The following is a 24,769-nucleotide window of genomic DNA, read 5'->3' as shown; positions in this document are numbered from 1 at the left end:
GAAACTGGTGGGAGAAAGTTGGCCTAGACACTCCAGCTGCTTTGCATGGCTCTGGCAACTCAAGCAGATGCAAACCCAGCTTAACTGGGCCATGTCCAGCCCACAGGGGCATTAGGCAGCCAGGTTGCACTGGTGAATCTGGCCCTGAAAATTAAATGAGATTTAAAGCTGATTCGCCATATCTGCAAATCCGGAGAAATATCCCACAGGAACGTTTGCTTTGGGTTTCTTGCTCAGGGACCAGGAAGAAAATAGTAATCATTTTTAAACATGAAAATTCCCAGACGAAAAGGGCTGTTGAGTTGAAGTTAAAGTTGAGACTACAGATATCTCAGTAATTTAGGTCAAATACGTTATAAAGCTGCTGAAATTATCCGCAAATCAAGCATTATAAACACAGGAATTTCAGAATGAAGAGTAAATTAAAAAGCAATTCATAAATGTTAAGATCAGGGAATGCACACTGAGAGGACCTGAACCATCTTAACTCTGCCCTGTAGTGACACCAGAGAGACAAGAAAAAATCTACCGTGGCTTTAAACACGAATGGAATCTAACATGAAATGCAGACACTCATTCCTGCATGTGTGGTTATTCCATGGGGTTTGTCTGCAGCTGGGGGCAGTCACAGTTCCCAAACCACAAAGTCCTTTCCTGGAAAATGGCAGATGGGAGAAGTGATCCCCCCTCAGCCCCCACTTTCTGCAGACTGAACTGGGGACAAGCAGGCCACGAAAGAGCCCAGAGGGATGGAGCCAGCTGCCTCCCAAAGATGTCAGAGGTGGTAGAAGAACTCTGCAGGCCACCAGCTCTCCCTGTATCAAGAGGCAGGTGAAGAGAGGCCCTGGGATCTGATGGGCAAGGGGGAGTAAGGCAGGAGAGCAGTGACATCCCAGCACAGCACGTGGTGCTGGATGTAACCTGGGCAGGGCTCTGCCCAGTCACAGGGGGCATGGCTGGTGGAAGAGGGTGTAACTCTATTGCAGTGAGCAGAGCGGCACCTAGCTACATCAGCAGAGAGCTGGGCCCCAGGTGTGTCACCCCCAGGAACAGCATGTCTGAATCCTGGTGAACTGAAACAGGGCCAAGTGCTCCCCACTCTAGAGCTTCCCCAAGAGGATCTGCCGGGGGCGTCCATCACTTAGGGAAGAAAATCTGATGTTCATGCAGATTGGCCCTCAATCCTCTAGGGCTTTACTCTGAGCCCGTCACCCTGGTATCGGAGCACCTCTCCTATTCTTTGTCCTTTCACTGAGTTTGGTCTCCTCTTGTTGGCAGGTGGCTCACGAGATCAGCATCTTTCAACAGTCCCAGATAAAGTCCAAGTCCACCAGGGCGCCCATAGTTCCCAGTTCCCACCTGCTAGTTGTTGTGTTTTAGGTGAGGGTACGGATGTATCTGTGCCCCAATCGCGAGGCGAGCCGCCCTGCACTGTGGGCAGAGCCTCGGACGCAGTGGCCCTCCCTGGGGGTTATTTTTGATATGAGGGTAATTATGCCTTTCCATCATTTGTTTAGCTTGGGACGGGGCCAAAGCCTATGAATGAAATCCCCCCATGTACCTTACACTGCTGACAACCGGATATTGCATCTGGTTTGAATATGGCAAGTGGCTGTGGAGTTGGAGACTCTGCGGAGCAGATTGAAATACAACACACGACTCTGCTTATCCAAGGCTCCCAGTGCCACGTGGCACATCACGGTTCCATTACGCTACAAGCCCTCACTTCCCAAGCCTGCTCCCACAAGGCTTTCTCCCCTTCATATCAGCATCCAGCCGCCCCAGCTGGCCCTTGCCACAGCCAGCTCAGGAGTGTAATTGCTCCAGGCCGGGTGGCTGCGCTGGGCTCTGACAGGGGAGGGCAGTGCTCTTGCAGGTTGGTTCTGGGAGATGCTCCAATGCAAAGATGATCGTGAGCAAAATGGATAAAAAGGGGTCATGGCCAGCATCCCTAGGTGAGACAGGAGTGGATTAGATTCACAAACGGATAAGGAGGGAGGGCCAGGGAAGTGTGGGGGGGTGCCAAGTATTCATTGCTCTCCTCCTCCCCAAATCTGAGGGCCAGCCTGTGAACAGTAGTGTGGTTGTGGGGGACTGGGATCCTGGGTAGTCAGGGTGCAGGGGTGGGGGGCAGCAAAAACTTGTTTCACAAGCTGACCCAAAAAACCTGTCTCTGGGGTGGAACTCCGGAGCAATACTGAATGTGGCCATTAGTATTTATCATGGGACATTGTGGGATGGATCCTGCAAAGGTGCTGAGCACCCTCCATTACCAGTGACTCCAGAGGGCACTGAGGTCACACAGCACGTCTCAGGATCAGGTCCCTGTCTCTGTGCTTTTATGGATAAGCTGTTTTATGGCTTGCTAATTTGTACTGTTTAGAGCTTTTAACAAGGAATAGTGGCCAATTCCCCAGCCAGGTGATTGGCCAAGAGAAATCCCTGATGGTGTCATATAAATTATTACAGTTAATGCTAATATTGCATCTAGTCTGTAAATATGAGGGTAAATGTTTGAAAAACACAAATAAATAGTGGATGGCTGGAGCAGCTGCCTCCGAGCCCCTCCAGTCCCTGGAGGAAACAATCCACATTTTAAACAAATGTGTAAATATGTAACCTGCCTCCATCCCCCGCCAACTCGGTGCAAGGAATCCTTGGAACCGGCCCAGTCTCTCAGCTGCACAGTTATGGTTTAACAACATCTATAAATACATTTCATCTGTACAACAACTGCACAAACAACCACTTACCTGACAGGCAGGAGTCCCCAGAGAAGTCGCTGGCTCAGTGGGATGCTTGTGAAGGGAAGGGGTGTCTGGCTTCTACGAACACAGCCAGGGCATTTTACACACACACACACACACACACACACGGCCCAGAGACTCCCAAACAAGACTCATCCCCGACCTCCCTTTTCTATCCTGTCAGGGGCCTCTGCACAGATGCCCTGCTCTGGCCTCCTCTCCTCCTACCAGCTGTTGGGGAGACTGACACCAACCTCCCCTCCTAAGTTGCCAAGGGCATCTGTAGGATAGCCCACCACCTAAACTGCCCAGGGACCCCTGTGGGACAGACACAAATGCTCACACACACACACAAACTCCCCCATTTCCCCATGTGGTTATGTATGGGCATTCTCTGGGCTTCAGTGGTTCACCCTTAGGATTATGGAATGGCATCAGCCACGCTAGGTCTGTCTCTGTGAAGGAGAGGACTAACAGAGAAAGAAGGAGTTTGCTGTTGATCTGCAGCTGGTGCCTTCATGAGAGACTGTGTCACATCTAGACTGAAGGCTGGCACCCTTGCAGGTAATTCCTCAAGGGCTCACAGGGGGAAGAGTCACGGGCAGGCAATGCACCCAGTGGCATGAAGCCCAATCCGCTGGCTGCAGACCAGGGAAGTGTTGTCCCAGAGCCCAGACTGAAAGAGAAACATCTTAGACCTCGTCCTAACACATAAAGAGGATTGGATCACAGAATTAAAAATGAATGGGAGAGTAGGTACAAGTGTTCATGACTTGATCACATTTATAATATGCAAGCAGAATAAAGTCCAGACCAATAATATGTATACTTGGTGCTTTAATAAGGCCCGATTTCACAAAGCTGAAAACAGTTATGAGCCAAAGCAGTTGGGAGGAAGAACTGAATCAGAAAACTATGAATGGTCATTGCGAATCATGTAAGAACACCTTGCTAGATTGTGTCCACAATCAAGGAAGAAGGCTGTGCTGATTAAAAGAAGACATGGTGTAGAGGGGAAGTGAACGCAGCTGTAAATATATACATATATATATTTGTAGCAAATGGAAAAAAGGGGAAGTTGACAGTAATTAATATAAATCAGAAGTGAGGAATTGTAAAAGGTTGATAAGAGAAGAAAAGGGACACAAGAAGAAATCTATAGTCAGTGGAGCTAAGGACAATAAGAAGGAGGTTTTTAAAATACATTAGGAACACACAGAAAATATTGGTCCATTACTAGATGGAAATGATAGAATTATCAACAATAATGCAGAAAAGATAGATGTGTTCAATGTATATTTCTGTTCTGCATTTGGAGAAAAAGCAGATGATAGATGATATATTCTCATCATACGGTGATGCTAACACTCTCTTCATTCCCCTTATGCTCAAATAAATTGGTTAGTCTCTAAGGTGCCACAAAGTACTCCTTTTCTTCATTCCACTAGTATTTCTGGATGCTGTTAAACAGAAGCTACTGAAGTTAGACATTTTTAACTCAGCAGGTCCAGATAACTTGCATCCAAGTGTTTCAAAAGAGCTGGCTGTCTTGCCATTAATGTTGATTTTCAATAAGTCTTGGAGCATCAGGAATGTTTCAGAGATCGGCAGAAAGCTAATGTTGGGCCAATTTTTTAAAAGGGTAAACAGGATGACCCAGATAATTATAGGCCTTTCAGCCTGACACTGATCCCTGGCAAGACAAGGGAGTGGCTGATACAGGACTCAATAAAGAATTAAAGGAGGGTAATGTAATTAATGCAAATCAACATGGTTTATGGAAAATAGATCTGGACAAACTAACTTGATATCTTTTTTGATGAGATTACAGGTTTGGTTGATAAAGGTAATAGTGTTGATGTAATATACTTAGAACCCTGTAAGGCACTGGACTTAATGCCACATGTCATTTTGATTAAAAAAACAGAACAATATAAAATTAACAAGACACACATTAAATGGATTAAAAACTGGCTAACAGATAGGTCTCAAAATGTAGCTATAAATGGAGACTCCTCACTGAGCACTTGTGTTTCCAGTGGGGTCCCACAGGATTGGTTCTTGGCCCTGCGCTATTTAATATTTTAATCAACGATCTGGAAAAAGACATAAAATTGTCACTGATAAAGTTTGTAGATGATATGAAAATTGTAGTAAATGATGAAGAGGACAGGTCACTGATTCAAAGGGATCTGGATTGCTTGGTAAACTGGGTGCAAGCAAACAATATGTGTTTTAATACGGCTAAATGTAAATGTATCCATCTAGGAACAAAGAATGCAGGCCCTATGTATAGAATGAGGGGGGTGGTATCCTGGGAAGCAGTGACTCGGAAAAAGATTTGGGGGCCATGGTGGATAATCAGCTGAACATGAGCTCCCAGTGTGACGCTGAGGCTAAAAGAACTAAGGGGATCCTGGGGTACCTAAACAGGGGAATCTCCAGTAGGAGCAGAGAGATTATTTTATATCTGTATTTGGCCCTGTTGTGACCACTACTGGAATCCTGTGTCCAGTCCTGGTGCCCACAGGTCCAGAAGGACGTTAATGAATTGGAGAGGGTTCAGAGAAGAGCCACGAGAATTATTAAAGGATTATTTTGGGGCAGGTCTCTGGCCTGTGTCATACAGGAGTTCAGACTAGATGATCACAATCGTCCCTTCTGACCTTGGAATCTACGAATCTATGGTGCTTCCTCCCAGGGAAGATGCTGTCCCTAAACGTCCACAAAGCTCCCTCGCTACCCTCTTTCAAAAGCCTCCTTTGCTGTGCTGCCTGCAACAAACTTGACAACTGTTAGGCATGGTGAGCTGAGACCGCTGCCCACCATGATGGTCAGTAGAATCTCCTTCTTCTCACCCGTCTGTCTGTCTCCACCCATTGTCTCTTGTCATACTCAGATTGTGAGCTCTCTGGGCAGGGACTGGCCTCTGGTTCTGTTTGTACAGCACCGAGCACAAGGGGTACTGGTCCGGGGGGGTAGGGGCTGCTCCACAGAGCCGCACACACAGAGGGGAAGCTAAATGTACCAGAGGGAGCCCCACTTGGTGCAGTGGAGCAGATGCAGGACTTGAGAGGGGAGAAACAGACTAAGCACTGAGAAATAACCACCAGAATGGCAGCTCCAATAGGGTGTCAGAGTGCCTGGATTGTACCCACGCTCCTGAGCATGGGGGGGGGTAGGGGTGTCAGACTGCCACCCAATTCATAGAGTCATAGCTTTTAAGACCAAAAGCAACCATTAGATCATCCAGTCGGATCCCCTGTGTATCTCAGGCCAGAGAATCTCACCCAGGTACCCCTGCACTGAGCCCACTTGTGTTCGGCTAAAACCTCTTCCAGAAAGGCAGCCAGTCTGGACTGGAAGACTTAATTTGGAGACTCCAGCACTTCCCATGGCACTCTGTTTCCATGGTTAATGAGCCGCACATGTGTGCCTTGTTTCTCATCTGAATTGGTTTGGTTTAGCCTCCAGCCATTGGCTCTGCTTTCCGGCGCTAGACTGAAGAGCCCTTTAAGGCTCAGTATTTTCTCCCCATCAAGGTGTAATCAAGTCACCTCTTGATCTTCTTTTTGAGAAGCGAAGCAGCTCAAGCTCCTAAAGTCTCTCACTCTCTGGCATTTTCTTCAGCCCTTGAATCATTTTCTTGGCTCTTCTGAGCTCCCCCTGCAATTTTTCAACAAGGTTACAGAGTCTAAGGCCCCCACTCAGTCCACAAGCAAAACCATGGATTGTGCCAGGGTTCCAGAGACACTCCCCCCAGAGTCCTGGGGGATGGATTTGTACCAGGACCCAAGAAGGGTTGAGTTTCACCTCACACTGGCTGAGGTTAATTGCAGATGGTGAATGTGATGCAATGGGTACAGACTTTGGGAGAGGCTGCTTATCAGGTCATTTAGTGAGGCATCACAGGAACACACCTGCTGGCTCAACCAGATCCCACCACACAGGAGGCTACAGAAACGGCAATTTCTTTGGAACAGTGCACAAAGTAACAGCAGGATCTCCAAGCCAAATGTCGGGGATCTGGAAAGGTTCCAGGATTGGGAACATGGAAGCAACACTTTGGTGTACAGATCTGGTGCAATAGGCTGGCCTGGCCTGCTGATAAAGAGGCCCAGGGAGCACATCTTCAGGCAGATGACAATGGCATCTGGAGAAACTGGGAGAAGATCCCCATCAGACGATGGGCAGGAGGAAGAGAGAATAGTCCAGAGGAAGACGGGAGCTTGCATATTCACTATGTCTGCATGCTCATATGCTTTAAACACTTGAGATGGGGGTGGACACAGGAGGTGGGATCTCACTGGATCAGAGGCAAACTTTCCCCCCTCATCCAGCTGTGCTGCAGATATTCACTGTGGACCTGGAGATGCTGGCTGACCTCCATGGGCAAACAGCTAGTCTGATGTCATTTGTGGTGACAGGTGACTCTCCATTCCTGCTGGCCAGTCGTGGTTTGGGAAAATAGGCTGCATAGCAAATAGTGACATAGGTCCAAATAACTACAGACCTGTACAAACAAGTATGAAAAATATCACCATGAAGCCGGGGGTCCAACTCATTCTGTGCAAAGGGCCAGATCCCATTCTTCCAGCCCTCCAAAGAGGAAGTGGGCCACATGATTTGGTATTGTGGCTTTTCACAAAGCTACCAGCAAAGGTAAAGTACATAGTGGCTGGTCTTGTTCCCAAAACTGTCAGTTACCTTTCTCGGGTCACTGGACACTGCAGGCCTCGTCTGGCTACAGGTGGAAGCTGCAAGTGGATCAGGGTAGTCTCCTGTTGTGGATTAGTGCAGAGTAAAACCTCCTAGTGTGTTAAACAGAGAAAGCTCTACCCTACACACTGTCTCCTGCCCCATCTCTTCCCTGCACTCATGGCAGCCTGAAGACTGATTCCCAAGTGGAGACACCAGTCTGTGATGGGTCTGCAAAGCAGGGGACTACAACTCCCATCAGCCAGCTCCCCACTGCACATCCTCTTCCTGGTGGCCAGGTAAAGGACAGAGTCCTGAACCAGGATATGGCTGGGCTCTGTTGGAAGCAGAAGCTGCATGGCAAGCCAGGAGCTGCAGAGAAGCCAGATGCGGAGAGGAATCCTGAGGTGCTGTTCACAAAGCCATGTGTGGAACAGGCTGTCACTGTCGGACGTCACAGTGGGGTGCACGTCTGGGCGGGACTGGGGGACCAGCAGTGACTAGGCAGGGAGCCAGTGAAGCGGGGCCACAATGAGAGACACTAACTGAGCCTGGCCTGGACAGCTGCAAGTTCCTATTTGCTTGGAAGAAAGGCTGGACTGGAGAGGGCACCAGAGGCACAAGGCCTAAACAGGCCTGGTTCTCAACTGGACTGCCCCAGGGGCCCCAACGGGGACTGCTGTTGCTCCCTTTCAACTGTAGCTGCTTCAGCCTCTGTGCCTAGGGTTTGCAACCTTCCCTTTCCTGCCGGCCCCAGCGGAACACCCTTTCTCTGAGCCATGTGTTGGAGTGGTTATTGGGACCCACCAGGGCAGTGCCTGCAAGGCCTACCTGCTGAAGCACTGACAGAGCTGGCCTCCAAGTCACAGTACATCTGGTAAGTTACTGGCACCCTAGGGGGATGGGGTGTTACAGCACTGAGCCGCTCTAGTCATTAGAGCTCATTCTAGGAAGCCAGCAGATCCAGGACTTGTGCAGTGCAGCTGAGGACTGGTGCCCAGGAGTTGGGACACACACACGGGTGGGTGGAGTCCTTGCTAGTGAGGCTCAGTGGACTGCGTGCTCTGCAGAACACATCAAACATGAGGTTCCTGCCTTGGCAGCCCATGGTCCAGTCTTGGGGGGAAGGGATAGCTCAGTGGTTTGAGCATTGGCTTGCTAAACCCAGGGTTGTGAGTTCAATCCTTGAGGGGGTCATTTAGGGATCTGGGGCAAAAATTGGGGATTGGTCCTGCTTTGAGCAGGGGGTTGGACTAGATGATCTCCTGAGGTCCCTTCCAACCCTGATATTCTATGATACATAGCAGAGCCAGGGTAGGTGACCAAGGAAGGTAGAACAGAAGAAAAGTTCTGTATACCACAGCTCACATCATTCCCTGTGACTAATGCTTACAAAATAAACTCGGTGTGATCCTGTCACTGGCAGGTCAATGAAGAAGTAATGTCTGATGAGAGTTCAGGTCACAGCCACACCCAAAGAAATAACACTGTTTGAAATCACAGAAAGTTAAGAATTAAGGCTGAGATTTTTCAGAGCTCCCTAAGGTATCTGAACACCTAATTCCCATTAAAATTAATGGCATCCAAGCCCCACATCTGCTCTGTGAATCCCGCCCTCCTTTCTGGGGAGTGATAAAAATAGTTATTTATTCTGCAAGTAATTTGTAGCAATATTTAGAAATTCCATCATTTCTAATACAAATGCTTCACAGGGTTGTTACTTAATAATTAAAGTACTTACACTTTGCTGAGAATAAATTACTAAGTGAATCACCTCTTTAGTCAAAATAATGCAAATTTAATTCCTTACTATTTCATAGGAATTATGATGCTCCACAGAAAATTTTCTCACTCTCTTTGAGCAATTCAGATTTGAATTTTAAGTAATTTGTGTCTAGATGAGAGAAAAAAACCCTCAAGAGCTGGGCAGGAAATGATTTGATTTGATTTTTGGTCCTAATATTTTTTCATTTTCATCAAAATTTTGCTTTTAATTTTTTTAAAATTTTCATTAAGAAAATGGAGAACAAAACTTTTCCATATTTGGGCAATTTCCCTTTTTCAAAGAAAATGGATTTTTTAGAAAAATATTTATTTATTGGCGAAAGTTTGCATGCTGTTGAAAAGCTGTTTTTATCAACAACGACAAAAGTTTTGATGACATTTTCAGCTCTCTCAGGATGAGTTCCTGCCTGTTTGAATATGTCAGTGAACAGTGCTCAGGGCCCGGTCCTGCCAGGTGTCTCCTGAGAAACACTGCAGACCCTCATCTTTCACTGAGTTAGTAGATGAAATTCACCCTTGTGCAGAGGAACTAGGCACCTGTGTAGAAGGCCTGGCACCACTCAAGTCCTGCAGTGCCTATGTACCTCTTCAGTCCTCATCCAACCCATGAGAGTGACAGCGATTTAACATCCCAGGAATCAGATGAAACCATAGACACTGATTGTCCAAAGCCACAGTTTGATTGGCTGAATGGGAGTTTTCCATGCCATCACAGCGGCACACAAAGAGTCTGCCAAAGCCCGTTCAAGTCAAAGACTCCCTGTTGACTCCAACGGGCTTTATATCAAGTCTTTGTGGGTGCTAAACTACTGTATTCCAGCAGCCATTACGCATCCTCAGCACCCAGCATCAGCCCCGATTCAGCTTTCAGCACATGCTTGCCTCCCATCAGACTCATGTAGATATTTAAAAGGGAAAGAGGCTCTGTATTTGAGGGTCTTTGGGAAGGATGATTGGTTGCCCATTGCCACCACTGAAGTTCTCCTGAAAAGGCAGTTTGGAGCAATTGGAGTGCTGCACCCTCTTCCCCAGGAATATCTTCTAGGCACATCAATCGCACATTGTGGCTGACTGGGTTGAAAGTTGCAGTGTGGCTGAGCAGCCTGAGTGTTGAGATTTGGCGTCTAGGAGGTTGGCATTTAGTGCCATAGAGCTTTCTCAGTGTTGTGCCCCAATATGAGTCGTAAGTGGTAAGTGCAAAGCATCCAGGATGTTGCCAAATGCTACCTGTAGTAGGAATTGGGTGGTGTCCCTTTAAATAGTTTGGGGGGGTCTCTAATGGGCCTCCCTGTCTTCTATTGCAGAAGACAGCAGAGCCTAACAGAGCAGCAAGGTATGGAGAGAGCTAGGCCTTGTATGGTTGCACACAGTTAAACACTGTTGTGGAAACCAGCTGTGTCTGTGTGGCTGTGTTGTGGGAGTTTGGCTGTCACTGCTCCCTCCACCATTTGCCTGGGAGTGTCAGGTTAGAGATGGGATAGTCTCTGTTAATAAAAGAAAAGGAGGACTTGTGGCACCTTAGAGACTAACAAATTTATTTGAGCATAAGCTTTCATAAGCTACAGCTCACTTCATTGGGTGCATGCAGTGGAAAATACAGTGGGGACATTTATGTACACAGAGAACATGAAACAATGGCTGTTACCATACACACTGTAAAGAGAGTGATCAGTTAAGGTGAGCTATTACCAGCAGGAGAGAAAAAAAACCTTTTGTAGTGATAATCGGATGGGCCATTTCCAACAGTTGACAAGAACATGTGAGGAACAGTGGGGGGTGGGGGAATAAACATGGGGAAATAGTTTTACTTTGTGTAATGACACATCCACTCCCAGTCTTTATTCAAGCCTAATAGCAGATGTAATTGTCCTTCCCTGGCTGTCATGAGCTGGGAGGGAGTGGGTCTGTTTTGCAGCTGATGGCTTGAATATTTCTAAAGGCTGCTTGAAGTTCAGTGGGTGCTATGGTGCCAAACTCCACTGTGTGTGTGTGTGTGATGGGAGGGGGGAGACTGCCCTGGCTGGTGTTGAGTTTCCTGGCTCAGTGAGTGTCTCTTCCATGCAAGAAGACCTCCCAAGTACTCCTCATTTCAAGGGTATCGCTCATTTCCATCCCAGTGGGCCCTACACTCCGCCCTGGTTTGAACTGCTATTGTTCAGAATGATTTCTCTCAAAGACATGCAGAATCACAGAACCGAGGTGTCAGGGAGGGCCCCCTGCACTAAGAGAAGGAGTCCTAGGCATTGTCAGTTACTTGTGTGTCCCTCATCTGGGGTCTCCACCACACACTGGGCCCCATGCTTGGGCTTTGGGGATTCAGAGGGATGGATATGGGGAATTTTGTCTGGGGAGGACAGGGAGATCCTGTCCTTGCAGCAGTGAACGCTTGCGCCTGCCCTTTGGGTTACATATTCTGGGTCGGTTCATGGTTGTCTGTGCAGAGTAATGCAGCTACCATGATCTGACAGTGGAGATGGCGCTGACGTAGAAGGTTTTCTTTGCTGCCTTGCTGTGGTGGCCCAGGCTGGTAGGAAACCTTTGTGACACAGGCAGATGGGTTCAAAGCGGTTTTTGTTCCATCAGCATCTAGGTGCTGCCTGTGTGCTCCAGCTGCCAAAATGTGTCAGTGTACATACTCCAGCATGTACACCTCTACAGCACACACCCACACCCGTACTCACTCACACATACCCTCCAATCACACCCCTTCACTTCACATCCCGGTGCTGACACACATGGCTAACCTCCTGCCCCTCCACTCTGCAGCAATCCTCACAGTCCTCCACTCACAGACACCTGGAGTTTTCATTCCCACACTTGTCTGGCCATGCACTTTCATCCTTTACTCTGCACACCCAGCGTTCACACTCCCACGCACGCACTGCTCTTGTCAGCCTACAAACTTACATACTCGACATTCCTCCACTCCTACGCACATGCAGTATTTCACCCTCCTTCCACAAGGACAAACGGCACACACAGCTCACATGCCGGGAAAGCCGTGTCCCACGCTGCACCTTTCACACACCTCTCCGACACACTCACAGCTCATTAGTGTTGCAAGCACATGCAGAGTTCACACCCCTGGAAGCAAACATCACACCTCTATTGATACACCTCACCACACATAAAGACTGCTTCTCTCTGCAAAGCCATCACACCTCCAGATACGCATTACATCACGTGGCCACACAAATGTCAACACCCGTTCTGAGCTTCTAGCGACATAAGCACTAGGATCTATGGTCCAGATGGAACCATATCTTTTGGAGAAAGGGACATAACATCTTAGGCCTGGTCTACACTAAAAAGTTAGGTCAGCCCAGCTACCTGGCTCAGGGGACTGAAATATACACACTCCTGAGTGACCCAGTTAAGACAGGTTTCAGAGTAGCAGCCGTGTTAGTCTGTATTCGCAAAAAGAAAAGGAGTGCCGCTAGTTTTATCTAAAACTCAGTTGATGAAAGGCTAAAGGCTGGGATATTCAAAGGAGGCTTGAGGGGCTGGGCACCCAAATGTGATGTGTAATGTGTCTGGGGGCAAAAATCCTGCTGGCAACTTTGAAATTCACAGACGAAGGGCTCGTCTACACTTGCAATGCTACACTGGTGCAGCTGCACTGCTGTAGTGCTTCAGTGTAGACAGTGTAGAACCTACACCGAAGGGAGGGGTTCTCGGTGGGCACTGGTAATCCACCTTCCCTTGAGGCAGCAGCTTGGTCTACGGACACATTCTTCCATTGACCTAGCACTGGCCACACTGCGGATTAAGTTGTTGTCGTAGCTAGAAACGGAGTACTTGTGCCACGTGGACAGTGCTAGGTGAGTGGAAGAATTTGTCTACACTGAAGCACTACAGCAGTGCAGCTGCACCAGTGTAGCATTGCAAGTGTAGACGAGCCCTTCGTCTGTGAATTTCAAAGTTGCCAGCAGGATTTTTGCCCCCAAACACATTACATGCTAGTAGGAGTTGGGTGCCCAGCCCCTCAAGCCTCCTTTGAATGTCCCAGCCTTTAGTCTTTCATCAACTGAGTTTTAGATAAAACTAGTGGCACTAGCGTAGGATGCTGCAAGCAAGCACTGAGGTGCATTGGCAGAGCTGTGTGGAGGGGACATAACTGGAGGGGCCAGGGAACTGTGAGTCCCAACAGAGGTGCATTGCTAGTCTGAAAGTCCTCCAAGTTCTCTATAAACAGGCCTCGTTTTCCCCTACTCTGTGATTTTAAAGCAGAGGCCCCAATAAAGAAAGAGATGCCTAAAATACAAAAGAACTGATGCTTTTCCTACCATGAGAGTCATGTCGAATAATCCCAGGCCAAGAACCTTGTGAAACTGGAGTTAAAGCTCAGAAAGTTGAAGTGATTTACAGTGGGGAAAATGTGTCAAAAAAGTAGTTTTAAAAACTCCAAACATTAACAAGGAAGAAATTCCAAGCTAAGGTTGAATATTTAATCTCAAAGATTGCAAGCTCCCAGGAAAGGTCTCCAGTAACCTTAGCTCTGCCCCTTTGAGGTGAGGGTGCACTGTCAAGTGTGTCCACCTCTATGGATACAGAATTGCAGCTTTTTTTGTCTCCAGTGTCCCCCCGGGCCATCCACCTCTATGCACGACTCAGCCCTCTGGTTGAGAAGTGATTAACAAAACATCCAAGCATAGTCCAAAGAATCAACCTATCTGCTGGGCCCTGTGCTCAGCCCCTTCCTGGGGTCCCACTGCCTTTTCCCAGCTCTGGTATCCTGGATGATCCTGCCCAGCCTCTCTGGAGGCCTCTAGCCTCCAACAGTCTCTGGGACTTCAGCTCTTCACAGGAGTGAGCGAGCCACCCACTCAGCCAGCCAGCGGCTTCTCCTCCTCCTGATTCAACTCTCTCAGCCCATTTATAAGGCCCAGGTGTCTTTTGAATTATCACCTGATCCTTCTGCAGTCCCACTCGCTTTGGCAGACAAGTAACTATCTCATTACCACCCAGGGGGACCTGCAAGACTTTGGTCTAATTCTGGCTGTTGGGTTTGGTGGGCAGGGTGGTGCTGGTGGCCTGGGATATGCAGGGATCAGACTGGATGATTGGTCAGTCCCTTCTGGCCTTAAACTTTATGAATGAGCCTAACTGTCCTTTCAGCCTTTCTCAAAATCAAGGGGGGGTTCATCCTAGCCCCGCTTAGAAGCCACCATGAAGTTCAGCCAGGGGAAGGTAAATTGACAATAGCCCATGATTTCGTGGGCTGCACCTTTGTCTTGAACGCAGTAGGTGCATGAACCAGCGCAGTCCTACTTGGCTATGGGGAGCTGCCACAGTCTGAATATTTGGAGCATTTCTGCCAAGGTTTGGTTTGCTTCTGACACTATTAAAAGCATGGCCTCTAGGAGGGCCGGGAAGAGACTAGTGTTTATTTACTGACCCATGTCTGATGACTGAGGCCAGTGGATAGAGACCAGTCTCTGAGCAGTGCCCTTGTCACACCTCTTATGCAGGGGCATTTGCTAAACACATTTTGTGGAATGCCTGGGTTATTGTCCAGGGAGGAGACGTGGGGGAACTTGCCATGTCTGGCCTTTGACCCCAGACACATAATCCACTAGACACATAATACGCTCCATGGCTCGAGCCAAACTGCAGCACAGCCTTCAAATTATTATCCCTCATTATCTGTATGGCAGTAACAATGTGTAGCCCCCCACCCCCATGCTGAGAGCCTGATTGTGCAAGAAGCTGTGCAGACACCATGTTCCCTCTTCGCTGCACACACGTACACGTTCCTGTCAGGACTTACACTTCGTGATTCATCTTAGGAGTGGGGAGGGAATGTGCCCACCCTGGAAGCAGGCTGTGGGAATGCAGAGCAAGTCATAATAACTTCTCCTCATTATTATTGTGGAGCAAGTGAATTGCTCTTTAATGACAAATTACTAAGTAATGGAATGAGGGACCCACCCTGCCACCCACACGTTCCCTCAGCCCACTGGATCTCTGCTCCAGGTCAGCCGCTCTCAGAAACTTCTCTCTGCAAGGGAGTAAGCAGGCATGGAGTAGAGAGAGGATGGTGGGGGGCTGGGGGGGGCTCTTTGCCCACCTGCTTATGGTGCACTGTCTGAAGCAAGGTGCCAAGCAAGGGAGTTAATTACTAAGTATTATCAATTGTCCAGAGAAAGAGCAAATTCTTTCATGATCCGTAAGTGATGCATTCCGTTAGAGATACATGATTCACCGTATTGATGCAGTAAAGTATAAGGGGAGCCATAGTGACCCCTATACAAAGGCTGCCTAACGCTTCCTGTGATAACAGTTTTCCTAACTTTTATTTTGAAGTGCTGTGATGACGCCATGCTTTGTGGCAGTACTTTGACATTCGGCAAGGGGGCCATCCTGGGGCCAACAAGGTGCGTTTTGCTGTCCCCATAAAAATCCTCTCACTGTTGGCTGACTTACAAGCTGTCTAAAATTGCCACATGCAGGTTGTGTTATGCTCAGTGGAGGTTGCTAGTGGCCTGCTGCTAAAATCACCCCTCCTTCCATCTGCAGTGAGCATGCTCCCCAGCATCTCACTTCAGCCTGCCCTGCAGAACTGAACCTCCCACTGGAACCAGCCTCTTCCTCTAACACCCTTCAGCCTAAGGGGAGGTGCAGGAGGCTGGGGGCTAAGACCCAGATCAAAGGTATTTAGGCACCTAATTTCCACTGATTTTAATGGAAAGTCAGCATCTAAACACCTCTGAGAACTAGGCCCTACGAGGCCGTGAACCCTAGAATAGTCTCTTCTACTAGCTCCTGTTAATAATTCTGTGCCTTTTAAATCCTTTCCTGCTGAGCAAGGACATACACCCACTAAGAGGGTGCACAAACTAGGTGGAATTAGACCCAGCTCTCTCCTCTGGCCAACCAAAGTCTCAGCCACTTATCCACATTGACTCTTAAAATAAACATCCTTTAATCCATGTGCTTGGCTCTGCTGTCTGTAAAGTAGGGCTACTCATTCCCAGGAAACCCTCTGTGTCAGCATGTTGTGGGTCTTCCTCTAGCTGCTGGTCCACAGGGACTAGCTTCAGGGGGTAGCCGTGTTAGTCTGTATCCACAAAAACAACACGGAGTCCAGTGGCACCTTAAAGACTAACAGATTTATTTGGACATAAGCTTTCATGGGTAAAAAACCCACTTCTTCAGTGGGACTAGCTGTAATTACCCTTTTAGCACATGTATTATCAGCGTATACTGCAGAGCTAACAGACCAGTGTTCAATCCTTGTTAATGGTACAGCTAGGGCGTTACACTTGGACATAAGAATTTTTTTAAAAAAAAAAGTTAAGAAACTACATTAAAAACACTTTAAAAAAATATTAAGGTTGTAAAGTCAAGCACTCAAAAGTTAGGAAATGGCAGGGGTTCTCAGACTTTTGTACTGGTGACCCCTTTCACATACCAAACCTCTGAGTGCAACTCCCCCTTATACATTAAAAACACTTGAATATATTTAACACCATTATAAATGCTGGAGGCAAAGCAGAGTTTGGGGTAGAGGTTGATAGCTCGCGACCCCCCATGTAATAACCTTGTGACCCCCTGAGGGGTCCCAACCCCCAGTTTGAGAACCCCTGTGCCAGAACTAAGGCTGTCTGTGCAACCTTAATTGAACCCCTTTGTGCATGTGCATTATACTACGGACTTTAATTACAGGATCACAGATTTTTGTTTCTGCAGGGCCATGCCTCACTCAGTGCAGAGGATGGACAAAGCTCAGTGAATGAATCAGGGCCATTGTCTCTATGCCCTGCCTCATTCACTGCAGAAGTAGGAACTTGTGTCACGAATGAAGCAGGAAGGCTGAAGGAACTAAAAGGATGGTCTTGTGGTTCAGACAATTCACTGCTTCTGTCTATGATGCTGAGTTCCTGTGTGACACTGGATAAGTCACTTCAACCATAATTTTTGCAGGCGGTCACAAATTGTAGCCAACTTGAGACACTGGAGCCCTCATTTTTAGGAGTGCTGAGCAACGTCTGCAGGAACTGAAGTCAGTGAGAGGCAAGGATGCAATGTGGCCTTGATGGAGCAGCACAGTTTAAGAAATCAGGTGGTTTTGAGTCTAATCCTGACTCACATAGTGGCCTTGCTCAGATTGTTTTGCCTTTCTGTCACAATCATTATCTGTAAAATGGGGATAATGGTGCTTATCTAACTATGTCACAGGAGCATTGGGCAGGCTATTCAATCAGTCTGCACAGTGCATTGAGCATATAAAGTGCTACCCAAAACAGGATAAATACTCTGGAAAGTTGGGTTTCAGTTTGAGTGCCCAGTCACTGAGACACCTTAAATCAGTGGGAATTGTTGCCAATTTTGGCCTTAATGACTTTATCCCTCAATTATCCATCTGTAAAATAGGGCTAACAACCATAGCAATGTAGTGCAGGAAAGGGCTTATGCTACTCCACTATTTCACTTGAGATTTGTGAAAATAAATTCAGAAATGTTTGTGAGGTGCTCAGACACTAAGGTGATGAGCATCCTAGAAATGTCCAGGAGGAAATCTTGTCTTCGGTGCATGGTTTGGATGGCATGCAGTAAATAAGGTCTGGGGCTAAACACTGATGGATGAGGAAAACGGCATGTCACCAGCACCACTGCTAGCTCTTCATCTGCCTGCACCTATGGGGCTCCCCACCAGTTCTCCGGGACCCCACCGGTCCCCATGAGTTCTCTAACAGTTGCAGAATTGCTTTAGCTGGTTCCTTAAGTACCCTAGGATGAATTTCATCAGGCCCTAATGACTTGAATACATCTCACTTATCTAAATATTCTTTAACCTATTCTCTCCCTATTTTGGCTTGCATTCCTCACCCCCCCCACCCCCGTTGTCAATATTAATTGTGTTGAGTATCTGGTCAACATTAACCCATTTTAATGAAGCCTCAAGCAAAATAGTCATTAAACACCTCAGTCAGCTTGATATCATCAGTTATTAGCTCTCCTTCCCTGCTAAGTAGAGGACCTACAGTTTTCTTTGTCTTTCTCTTGCTCCTAATGTATTTAAAGAACCTCTTATTGCCTTTTATTGTCCCTTGCTAGGTGTAGCTTGTTTTGTGCCTTCGCCTTTCTGATTTTGTCCCTACATGCTTGTGCTGTTCTTTTATACTCCCTCTTAGCAATTTGTCTGTGTTTCTCCTTTTTGTAGGATTCATTTTTGATTTTCAGGTCATTAAATAGCTCCTAATGGATCCATATTGGCCTCTTACTATTCTTCCTATCTTTTTTTTGCAGCAAGATAGCTTGCAGTTGTGCCTTTAATATTGGTTCCTTGAGAAACTGCCAGGTCTCCTGAACTCCTTTGTCCCTTAGATTTTCTTCCCATGGGACCTTACCTACCAGTTCTCTGACTTTTAGGTTAGATGTTAGAAAAAAATTTCTAACTATATGGGTAGTTAAGTTCTGGAACGGGTTTCCAACAGCAGTTGTGGAATCCCCATCACTGGAGGTTTTTAAGAACAGCTTGGACAAACCCTGTGAGGGATGGTCTAGGTTTACCTGGTCCTGCCTCAGCACAGGGGGCTGGACTGGATCACCTGTTGAGGCCCCTTCCAGCCCTAAATTTTTTTGATTCTGTATTAAGCAGCTCCCTAATTCACTAGACACCATCCATCCTGTGCATTGAATGAGGCAGGGATTATGAATAAAAGAAAGCTTGTGATTAAAGATAGCATTGAAATACATATGGTCAAAGGAATAGAATTAAGATTGCATAGGTAACATTAATCCTGGATTTTTCTAACTTCTGAGCATTTGGCTCTGCACACTTAAAAAAATCTGCCAAAGTAGCTTTTTTGTATGTAATACACAATAAATGAAGCAAATAAATTTAGCCAAAGCTAAAATACATTTTGCTAAAGTATAGTGTTTATAGTGGAATTGGTCTACTACCATTCCCAAAACCCATACCACTGTCAATTTAACTTTGGTCACATTTTATAACTAATCAATAGTTCTTAAACAGTATCTTACAATGCATAAGGCTCCCAGAATTCATTTCTCTGAAACATTTGCATATTGTTTCACCTTTCAGTCCCAGCACTGCCACTCGGTGAGCTCTTGTGCTGGCTCTGGCAGCAGTATTTGTTCCCCTACCTGAGGAAGGGGACCCTGGGAAGTATTTGTACCTGGCCTGACTCTACCAGCAGCCTTCTAATAGAACACGGGAGGGTTCAAAAACTTGTTGACAGGAGCTCACTCTCTGTTACATTCTGTAGCTGTTACTGCAATTTCCATGGAACCCTGTTATATATCAAGGGAAATCTAGAAGTTTAAACTTTATGAAATTCTGTAAGTGTTTTGGATAAGGGACAAGAGACAGTGGATAGGTCACTGGTCTGGGACTCAGGACATCTGGGTTCCATGCCTAGTTCTATCGCAGACCTGGTGTGTGACCTTGGGCAAGCCACTTCCCTTCTCTATGCCTCAGTTTCCCCTCCCACTCTTTTCCTGTGTCAGTTTGAATTGTAAGGTCTTCAGAGCAGGGTCTTTTATTATGTGTATACACGGCGCCTAGCACAATGGGGCATGATCTCAGCTGGGGTCTCTAAGCACTGTCATAGTAATAATATAGGATCGGTCTATCTGGGTTTTAGACATTGTCCATCGCCATAGTATCTGATCACCTTAACTAGACACGCACACACGGATTTACAAATGGCCAGCTCTGTGGTCATTTCTGAAGTAAATACATTTGGAACACAGTCAGCTATCTTATAGGTGGATGAAACTCTGTTGAATAGAACTGCTCAGAAAACACCAACTGTTTCTGGAAATTTCAGAACATTTTAATTTTTATTAACATGTCCTGAGAAAATTGTTCAATTTTTCAAAAAATACAAAACTGAAAAAAGTTTTTTTCAAACAATTCCTAAAAACTGAATTTTTTTTCAGTTCTTTGAACAATAAAATTTTTCAGCTTTCAGTAAAAATTTTCAGTTGTAGAAAACCAAACATTTTTACCAATAATTGAACATCTTTCAGTTTTTGATTTCTGATGTTCAGCTGGAAAAAAAATCAGAAAATTTTAAAGGAAAAAAGTTTTTCCACCAACATTTCTGTTTCCTTTGAAAAGCCAAGTTTCCTTGATAAAAGTTTCCACAAAAATATTAGAACTGCACCCACTTAAAGCAGGGCTGCATTTGGTCCAGCACATTAATGCCAGTCTGCACCAATCCGGAACTGTACATAATAGCTGAGGAGCTTGGCTTAGATACTAAGGTCAGAAGGGACCATTATGATCATCTAGTCCGACCTCCTGCACAACGCAGGCCATAGAATCTCACCCACCCACTGCTGCGAAAAACCTCTCACCTATATCTGAGCTATTGAAGTCCTCAAATGGTCGTTTAAAGTCTTCAAGGAGCAGAGAATCCTCCAGCAAGTGACCCGTGCCCCATGCTACAGAGGAAGGCGAAAAACCTCCAGGGCCTCTTCCAATTTGCCCTGGAGGAAAATTCCTTCCCGACCCCAAATATGGAGATCAGCTAAACCCTGAGCAGCCATATGGGCAAGATTCACCAGCCAGATACTACAGAAAATTCTTTCCTGGGTAACTCAGATCCCACCCCATCTAACATCCTATCACAGGCCATTAGGCCTATTTACCATGAATATTTAAAGATCAATTAATTACCAAAATCATGTTATCCCATCATACCATCTCCTCCATAAACTTATCGAGTTTAATCTTAAAGCCAGATAGATCTTTTGCCCCCACTGCTTCCCTTGGAAGGCTACTCCAAAACTTCACTCCTCTGATGGTTAGAAACCTTCGTCTAATTTCAAGTCTAAACTTCCCAATGACCAGTTTATATCCATTTGTTCTTGTGTCCACATTGGTACTGAGCTTAAGTAATTCCTCTCCCTCTCCGGTATTTATCCCTCTGATATATTTACAGAGAGCAATCATATCTCCCCTCAACCTTCTTTTAGTTAGGCTAAACAAGCCAAGCTCCTTGAGTCTCCTTTCATAAGACAAGTTTTCTATTCCTCGGATCATCCTAGTAGCCCTTCTCTGTACCTGTTCCAGTTTGAATTCATCCTTCTTAAACATGGGAGACCAGAACTGCACACAGTATTCCAGGTGAGGTCTCACCAGTGCCTTGTATAACGGTACTAAAACCTCCTTATCTCTGCTGGAAATACCTCTCCTGATGCATCCCAAGACCGCATTAGCTTTTTTCATGGCCCTATCACATTGGCGGCTCATAGTCATCCTATGATCAACCAATACTCCAGGGTCCTTCTCCTCCTCCGTTACTTCTAATTGATGCGTCTCCAGCTTATAACTAAAATTCTTGTTGTTAATCCCTAAATGCATAACCTTACACTTCTCACTATTAAATTTCATCCTATTACTATTACTCCAGTTTACAAGGTCATCCAGATCCTCCTGTATGATTTCCCGGTCCTTCTCTAAATTGGCAATACCTCCCAGCTTTGTGTCATCCGCAAACTTTATTAGCACACTCCCACTTTTTGTGCCGAGGTCAGTAATAAAAAGATTAAATAAGATTGGTCCCAAAACTGATCCTTGAGGAACTCCACTAATAACCTCCCTCCAGCCTGACAGTTCACCTTTCAGTAGGACCCGTTGTAGTCTCCCCTTTAACCAATTCCTTATCCACCTTTCAATTTTCATATTGATCCCCATCTTTTCCAATTTAACTAATAATTCCACATGTGGCACGATATCAAATACCTTACTGAAATCGAGGTAAATTAGATCCACTGCGTTTCCTTTGTTTAAAAAATCTGTTACTTTTTCAAAGAAGGAGATCAGGTTGGTTTGGCACGATCTACCTTTTGTAAAACCAAGTTGTATTTTGTCCCATTTACCATTGACTTCAATGTCCTTAACTACTTTCTCCTTCAAAAATTTTTCCAAGACCTTGCATACTACAGGTGTCAAACTAACAGGCCTGTAGTTACCCGGATCACTTTTTTTCCCTTTCTTAAAAATAGGAACTATGTTAGCAATTCTCCAATCATACGGTACAACCCCTGAGTTTACAGATTCATTAAAAATTCTTGCTAATGGGCTTGCAATTTCGGGTGCCAATTCCTTTAATATTCTTGGATGAAGATTATCTGGGCCCCCCGCTTTAGTCCCATTAAGCTGTTTGAGTTTCGCTTCTACCTCAGATATGGTAATATCGACCTCCATATCCTCATTCCCATTTGTCATGCTACCATTAGCCCTAAGATCCTCATTAGCCTTATTAAAGACGGAGGCAAAGTATTTGTTTAGATATTGGGCCAGGCCTAGATTATCCTTGACCTCCACTCCATCTTCAGTGTTTAGCGGTCCCACTTCTTCTTTCTTTGTTTTCTTCTTATTTATATGGCTATAGAACCTTTTACTATTGGTTTTAATTCCCTTTGCAAGGTCCGACTCTACTTGACTTTTAGCCTGTCTCACTTTATCCCTACATGTTCTGACCTCAGTAAGGTAGCTTTCCTTGCTGATCCCTCCCATCTTCCACTCCTTGTAGGCTTTCTGCTTTTTCTTAATCACCTCTCTGAAATGCTTGTTCATCCAGCTGGGTCTACAACTCCAGCCTATGAATTTTTTCCCCTTTCTTGGGATGCAGGCTTCCTATAGCTTCTGCAGCTTTGATTTAAAGTAATCCCAGGCCTCCTCTGCCTTTAGATCCATAAATTCTTCAGTCCAATCCACTTCCCTAACTAATTTCCTTAATTTTTGAAAGTCAGCCCTTTTGAAATCAAAAACCCTAGTTGCAGATTTATTTTTGTTAATCCTTCCATTCAGTTTGAACTGATGATCACTTGAACCAAGATTATCCCCTACAACCATTTCTTCTATGAGGTCCTCACTACTCACCAAAACCAAATCTAAAATGGCATCCCCTCTAGTCGGTTCAGCAACTACTTGATGAAGGAATCCATCAGCTATCGCATCTAGGAAAATCTGAGCCCTCTTATTATTACTAGCACTCGTCCACCAGCCTATATCTGGGAAGTTAAAGTCTCCCATGATCACACAGTTTCCATTAGTATTTACTTTATTAAAAACTTTAAAAAGGGCTCTATCCATATCCAAATTAGATCCCGGCGGTCTATAGCACACCCCAAGCAATATCCCAGGGGAGGCTCTAATGGTTTTCTTCCCCAATGTAATTTTTGCCCAGACGGACTCTGTCTTATCCATTCCATCGCTTGTTATTTCTTTACATTCTACCTCATCACCTTGTGTCGTGGTTCCCATGGAGCTCTGCTTTCTCCCCTCCCCACAGCAGATCACCACACACTTAAGCTAGCCGCCCCTGGTCTAACCAGGAAGGGCCTGGAGTCCTCTTCCCTCAGTGATTCACAAACCTTGAATTTATCAGTCTGCAGGCCTGTTAACCTCGGGGAGAGAAGCAGGTGAGTGGGGTGGAAGATGATTTCCAGCTCTGGAGGGAGTGAAGAGGACTCTGTTGGACATGGCTCTGGAACTGTCCTTGTGTTTGTACAAGTGTCCATGGGGAAGAGTTTAAAAGGCGCAAATGGCAGTTAAGTGCCTACATCTCATTGTCTTTCCGTGGGCGTAGACACCTAGCTGCCATTGGTGCCTTTGGATGAAATCTCCCACCATGTGCTCACGGCACTGGAGGGGGCCATTTTAAAAGTAGGAATAAACCAGTAAATCACTTTTATAAGCGAATTACAGGCAGTACAGGTAGCCCATTATTAAAGTTGCCTGGCCCTTTCCATTATAAGACTCTGTTTTCAGTTGTTTATAACTTTGCCCAGTTTCAGCCGTTTGGGCTGAAATGTCCCATGCCAGGTGTTGGCCTCAAGCAGAATTTTTTGGGGGGGTGGATAATTTCAGCCAAAACAGTTCAGCTGTTTTTGAGAACAAAACCCGGGGGAAATGTGCTGTTTCACACACATTAAAATATTAGGGCAATCTTTGCTTTGAGACACTCTAGTGCCACATGCCTTGAAGCAGGGATTTAAAATTTGGCAGGGGTGTGGCCCTGGTGCTAGGGATGTGCCTTTTGCCATCCTGTGCTGGAATGTACTCCCCACCCTGGCTCTGAGAGGGCTGAGGTAGGCCAGGTGGGCCCAATCAGCCAATTAGGCAGCAAGCTGGGAGAATTCAGGGTGAGAGGAAAGCCTTATTAGGAGGAAGCTCACCTGAGCAGAGGTGGGTGGGGTTAGCATAAACCCAGGAAGCAGGAAGCAGCAAAGTCTGCTGGGAGGAAGTTTGCAGTCACCCTCTCTTTAGTAGAGGGGGAAGGAGGGAACCCAGGGAAAGAGCAGGCCTCTTGGGGCCTGGCCTGAAGGGATGGGTATACCTGGAAGAAGGCAGGGTGGAGAAGACAGCCTGTGGGACATGGGGCAGGAAGCAGCAAGGCTGGGGACTGAACATATCTTGGCTGCATGTTGTAGGGTCCCTGGACTGGAAACTGGAGTAGAGAGTAGGTCCAGGTTCCCCTACCTAGCACTGGGAAGATGGCACTGGTAGGGCAGTGAACTGGAAGACTGCCTAGGTCACTTCAGGAGCAATAGGA

Source organism: Chelonia mydas, chromosome 18 (assembly GCF_015237465.2).
Source record: "Chelonia mydas isolate rCheMyd1 chromosome 18, rCheMyd1.pri.v2, whole genome shotgun sequence".
NCBI classification, from domain to species: Eukaryota; Metazoa; Chordata; order Testudines; family Cheloniidae; genus Chelonia; species Chelonia mydas.
The sequence above is the reverse complement of the archived record's forward strand: the minus strand, read 5'-3'. Positions refer to the sequence as shown.